Source organism: Ursus arctos, unplaced genomic scaffold (assembly GCF_023065955.2).
Source record: "Ursus arctos isolate Adak ecotype North America unplaced genomic scaffold, UrsArc2.0 scaffold_4, whole genome shotgun sequence".
NCBI classification, from domain to species: Eukaryota; Metazoa; Chordata; class Mammalia; order Carnivora; family Ursidae; genus Ursus; species Ursus arctos.
The window spans coordinates 12975387-12981386 of record NW_026623056.1 but is presented as its reverse complement, the minus strand read 5'-3'; positions in this window follow the sequence as shown (position 1 = coordinate 12981386).

The following is a 6000-nucleotide window of genomic DNA, read 5'->3' as shown; positions in this document are numbered from 1 at the left end:
CCCCATACCGCTGTCTGTTGTAACAGTAGGTAAGTGGCAATAGGGTATTCTAAGAAAAGAGAATTGTCTGAACCAGAATTAGAACCATGGATTTACCTTAGAAATAAGTCTGCATTTCTTGTAGATTGTACCACCTCTATAATTGTTTAATGTTGCATATCTCCTTCTAATGTGAACTCTTTAAAAAATCAAATACCCTGTGTTTGTGAGCACAAGATAAGATATTTTCATTGATATAAGGTAAATTTTTGCTTCTATCACATTCCTAAAATACTTCTGTGAAGATAGCTAGTTTTTCCTAATTCTAACTATTCATCCATTCATAGGATACTAATTCATTTTTTTAAAAAATTCAGATAGCAGCATTTTATGGCATGAACTGAATGTTATCACTACTTGTGTACTTTGAGTAATTATGCTCCCAAATTCCTTTATACAGTCATAAATAGAATTGCTTGTTTCGCATCAGTAAAAGCACATCAAGAATAAGGCACTTGGCTTTGTTGATCCTCACAATCTTTATTTGAAAAAGGAGTAGTCAGGCCACAAAAGCTATAAGCTTTTTTCCAGCCTTAGTATTGTGTGATTTTACAAAAAATCAACAGTTACTTTAATATTTTATTTAGAAAATATATATCTGAAATGTGTCTTCAGAGTAAGTAATTTTAAATTATTTTCAAAGCATTTATACTGTTCCAAATACTTCCAAAATAATTATGTTATTCAATTGTTGTTGGGATTTTTTTACGTATAAGATGTTGTAAGTTATTTTAGCAAAACAAAGAATAAAACAAGGTTCTTGTCTCTATCTGCCTACATCTAATAAGGAGTAAAGAAACACAGAAATAATTAAACAAGAGAAAAACTTTATGAATTAAAAGAATTTTGTGGGGTGCCTTGGTGGCTCAGTCAATTGAGCATCTCCTTCGGCTCAGGTCATGATCTCGGAGCCCTGGGGTGGAGCTCCACATTGGGCTCCCTGCTCAGTGGGGAGTCTGCCTCTGCCTCTCACCCCTGGTTGTGCTCTTTCTCTCTCTCTCTCTCTCTCTCAAATAAATAAATAATATCTTTTAAAAATAAAAGAATTTTGTATTATAAGGAGTTCCCACCATGGGGATGTATTCAAGTGGAAGATCAGTTAAGGCTTTATGAAGGTAATGAATTTGAGACCCAACTTGAAAAACGAATGAGTTTTCATTCCAAAGAAGTAGGGACACAGTGAGTATATTCTAAGACAAGGAAAGAGTATGAGTATAACTTGGGTTGTTTGGAGATTACTATAGTAGTACAGTTATTACAGAAGTTAAGACATATACAGAACTGAAAAAAGACAGAGGCCAGTTTGTGGAAGACAATTGTATTAATAAGTATTCTTGTGGTTGCAAGTGCCAGAAAAATTCAACTCAGCCAAAAAAGGGAATGTATTAACTGAAATAACTAAAATTCAGAAGTAGGCTAGCCTTAAGTATGGTTTATTTAATGGCTCAAATTTTCTCCCCAGGAGCCTGACTAGACAATTTCTCCCCCATGTCGATTTTCTTTCCAGTTTGAGAGAGCTAGATGCTGGCAGCTTCAAGATTATATCATTAGTGCACCCAGTCCAGAAGAAGAATGAGTCTGTTCCAGAATAGTCCTGGAACTGAATCCATTTGCCCTGGTTGGCTGACTTGGGTCATATGCCCATCCCCAACTGTGACCAATGGGGATTAAATGCACTGCTGGCTTAGCCGAGGTCATATATTCCACCCCCAAAGCCTGGTAGTAAAATGTCTCCCACCACGCAGACGGGCAAAAGTGGGGAAGAGATGCTTCCTCAAAGCAGAGACAGTTCTTCCTGCCACTAGAAGAAGATACTGCTCTGAGTGGCAAACTATATTCCAGGACTATGAATAAAAAGCTAAAGTTTTTGGATATTAGTAGGCAATAAGAAACCACTAAGGTTTCGAACTTGGCAGTAATATGATCAGTGCTTATCTTTATGAAATTGATCTGACTGCAATGAATATGATTGCTTGGCATGGAGATAGATGGAGGTGATAAAACTAGCTTTGAGACTGGTAACAGGTTTAAAAAGTCTGTGCTAGGATGGTGGTGGTAAGAGTAGTAAGGAGGAGTCAAAAGCAAGAAGACATTTTTATTTGCAAACATTTTTTCACCAAGACTTAGAAAGTTTAAAAGAGACATTTAATATTAAAAGCAGTATTGGATTGCTGAAAGAACATTGTCATAAAGAAAAAAAAAAACAAATGTAAATTATTTTTGTATAATTTCTTAAATTGGTTTAATAAGAGGCCCAACTCAGAAGCCTCCAGCTTGTTTATTCATTTGGAAGAACATCGCTGCCATCTCCTAGTCACCAGAGTCCATGTACTTTTCTTCAATCATAATTCCCCCTGACAGCCTGGGGCCTGCTGTGTGGGTTTCCAAAATTCTTTCCGGATCTAATGCCCTGAACACCAGTTAATCCCATTCAATGTGTCAAAGACACAAAAAGGGCAAGTGGGCAAACTTTAACAAAGTGTTCCTCCCTCTGATTGAACAATAAAAACCAATTAGTCATTTTAATTTGGGTCTACAGTTTTTTGACTTTTGTTCTCTCCTACACCATCTTTGAGCAGCAGGGCTTGAATTGTGCAGATTATAAAAGAATGGTTGAATCACCACCAAAAGACTATTATTAATGATTTTTTTAAATCCACAAGCATACTGACATCATCATTATTACTCAGCTTTTTAAAAGATTTAATAAATCCTGAATTTTCAATAGCCATTTAAAATGCGGGAGGATTCATTTATTAATAAAATTTAACTTGATCAATACAAAATATATTTTGCTACCACTCAACTCTTTAATTTAATTATAATGATTAAAACTAAAAGCAGTATTAGCACATTTCTTGCTGTAAGAAAACTGAGTGTGCTCTGATTTTATGTCAAGTCCTCTGGCCACTCAAAATACAGTGAGATTATCTTATAAATGGAAGGGAATATGCATTGTGCTTTTCTGTTTTGTGCTTTTCTCTTGGTACAGAATTTGCTCATGTGCTATCATTGCAAAAGGCAAGTTAGTTTTGCCACATATTTACATGAGTAAATAAACCACCTAAGCTACAGTTGTTGATCAAATTTTATGGTGAATACAAAGTACTTGGGGATCTTATTAAAATGTGGATTCTGATTCAGTAGGTCATGGAAGGGGCCTGAGAGTCAGCATTTCTAACAAGCTCCCAGGAGACAGATGTTGCTGGTTAGTAGACCACACTTTGAGTAAGAAGGGTCTTTGAATTTAAAATGAAATAAAATGAAAAATATTTTCTGGAGCTGGGATCTGGTTTTAAATCATGCCCATTTTAGGTTGCAAAACAACAGTGTGAAAGGAATGAGCTATGGATTATCTTTCTTTTCCTCAGATGCAATGCATACCTTAATAATATGAATTATTTTGAGTTTAGCTGGGCAATCATAGCCCAGCCACTTATAAGTCAGACTGTTGCTGATGGTGGTGTTACTGCCAGTGAATTGTATACCTGTGTGCAGGTCTGGTTAGAAGAGATTCATAAGTAATCATTCCTTGCACAGTGTATACAGAGACTTTCTTCTTTTGCTTCCCTATGATAGATGTAATTGTTTGAATTTAACACATATTACTAATTCATCTTCAAAGTTGTTTTTCCATGATTCCAATTATTAATATGAAAACTAGAAAATACTGTGAAAGGTCAAATAAAGCGTTTAGATGTTTGGCAGTGATTTCCATTTTTATTCTGGTATCAGAGAAGCAGACACATAGCTGTTGCCACTTGCCTTTGTTCCAAAAGAACCACACCTTTTCCAAATTCCTGCCTCTCTGATTTGTTTGCCTTATCCCGGTTTACCTTAATGATTCCCTGGGGAGAAAAGAAATTACACAAAGAGATGCCTTCTCACCATTACTGAAGTCAGAGGATAGAGAAAGTTATGTACATTTTCTCCTTTCAAGATCTTTTAAAAACAACCTATTTGCAATTTTCAAAAAAGATTTCCATGAATATAATTATATTATGATTCAGCTTTTTGTTATGTGTATCATAAAATCCTTAGGGTTCACCAGAATACAGTTCGCACCTGCTTTATCTTATGGATTTTCTATTGGTATATCTGTTTGCACATGAGAAGTTTCTTTTTTCACCAAAACACCATATTACTTGTGCTAAAATGCTAGATTTGGATGGTGATTTTTGTTCTGGCCAAATAAGATGTATAAATCGCTAGATGGTTCTGTGAATCAAAAGTATCTCAAGATACTGACACTTGAATTAATAGTCAGCCAAGTGTTTTTGCTCACAAAACTTTTTTTTGTAGGCTTTGAAGGAAGTATTTGTGCTATAGAAAGGATTAAAGTACACAACTGAAGGGGAAATGTTTGACTAGAAGAGGTTAGATGTAAATTTTTAGATGGGGAAATGGGAAGTTGTGGAATCTCTATAGAGATTTGTCTGTTTGTTTATGAAAAGGCTAGATAAATGTATCCTTCTCGGATGGGAAAATGTACTCCTGTCTGGAAGCTGAACTATGGGTTCGATGAAAATAGAGACCATATTTGTCTTATTTATCAATGAATTTCAGCACTTGGCACAGCACTCCCCCATACTAAGTTCTTAATAAATATGGATTAAGACAGGGGTATCTTCACAGATGCACTTATGTTCTTGGGATTTTTTGAATGTAGGGAGCAACTAAATGAGTTACTCAAGTTTTTTAAAAATGATATATTGAGTTTTATCTTCAACTCTAGGTAGTTGCCATGCTGGTCCAAATGCTTTTATGGTTGGTAGCTCCTTGAGTCTGCCATTAGATAATGGTAAGCTTATAATGGATTGCAAAAGTTTAGCCCCACTGTTACTTCATAGAATTCTAGCACTTTCAAATCAAACAGTAAAATTTCCCCAAGATTTTTATACCAATATGCTAGTATCTTACATAAATATTTCCCCTCTTTTAAATTTGTAGAGCTTGAAATCTCAGGAAATGATCACTCATCTTTTCTGGACTGTAAAAAAGTCTGTTTACATACTCATATATAGTGGTTTATAATTTACAATTCCTTTTGCATGCATTCAGTCCTTAGCAGCCCTGTGCAGTAGGCTGAGCAGATATTTGCCCTACTTCAAAAATGAGGAAATGGAAAATTAATATATGTGTTCAAAAGAGCAGTGAGGTAGTGAGATGAAATTAGCACTTCTGCCTGCTGACTCCTATTCCAGTGCTCTGTCCTATAAGGGAAAATAAAAGAAAAATGGGTGATACTTTACAGTTTCTATGAACATATCTCAATTTTCAGGATAAAATAATGAGTTTATCATTCAGGTTTTGGACATGGAAAAGCTGAAGTCTAAAGAGGGCAAAGAAAAATTTCCAAGGTTAACTATTGGTGGAATCTAATAGGAATCCACATCACCTTCCTTTACAAGTCTTACTCATTTTGTGGTTGGTTAGTTGGCTGTTCAGTCAGTTGTTTTAGGACCACAGATTTATTGAATTAGATTAATCATTCTTTTCATTCATTTCACCCTTTCCTAACTAGTCCATTCATAGTTCTGTTTTATTTAGTTATATAGCAGTTTTTATAGGGTAATACATATCTGCAAATCACCACCCAACCTAATAGCTAAGACATTGACAATTAACCTGTATATAAAATGCCTCCCCATCCCTTTCCCCTGACTCTCTTCACCCAGTATTACCAACATTCTGAATACTATATCCATTGTTATACTGCTTTCCTTTTCATATAGTTATATACAATATATACTTATGTTCCTAGGGAGCTGATACATTTTTTAACTTTATGAAAGGTATATCATACTATATGCACTATTGAGGGTATTATATCATGCTGTATATAACTTGGAGGGCATTTGTTGTGTAATTGGAGATCTTATTACCAACAAAACTAGGTAATCACAGTATACACGTATATACCAGCACATGGTGTGTGTATGTGCATGTATATACATTTAT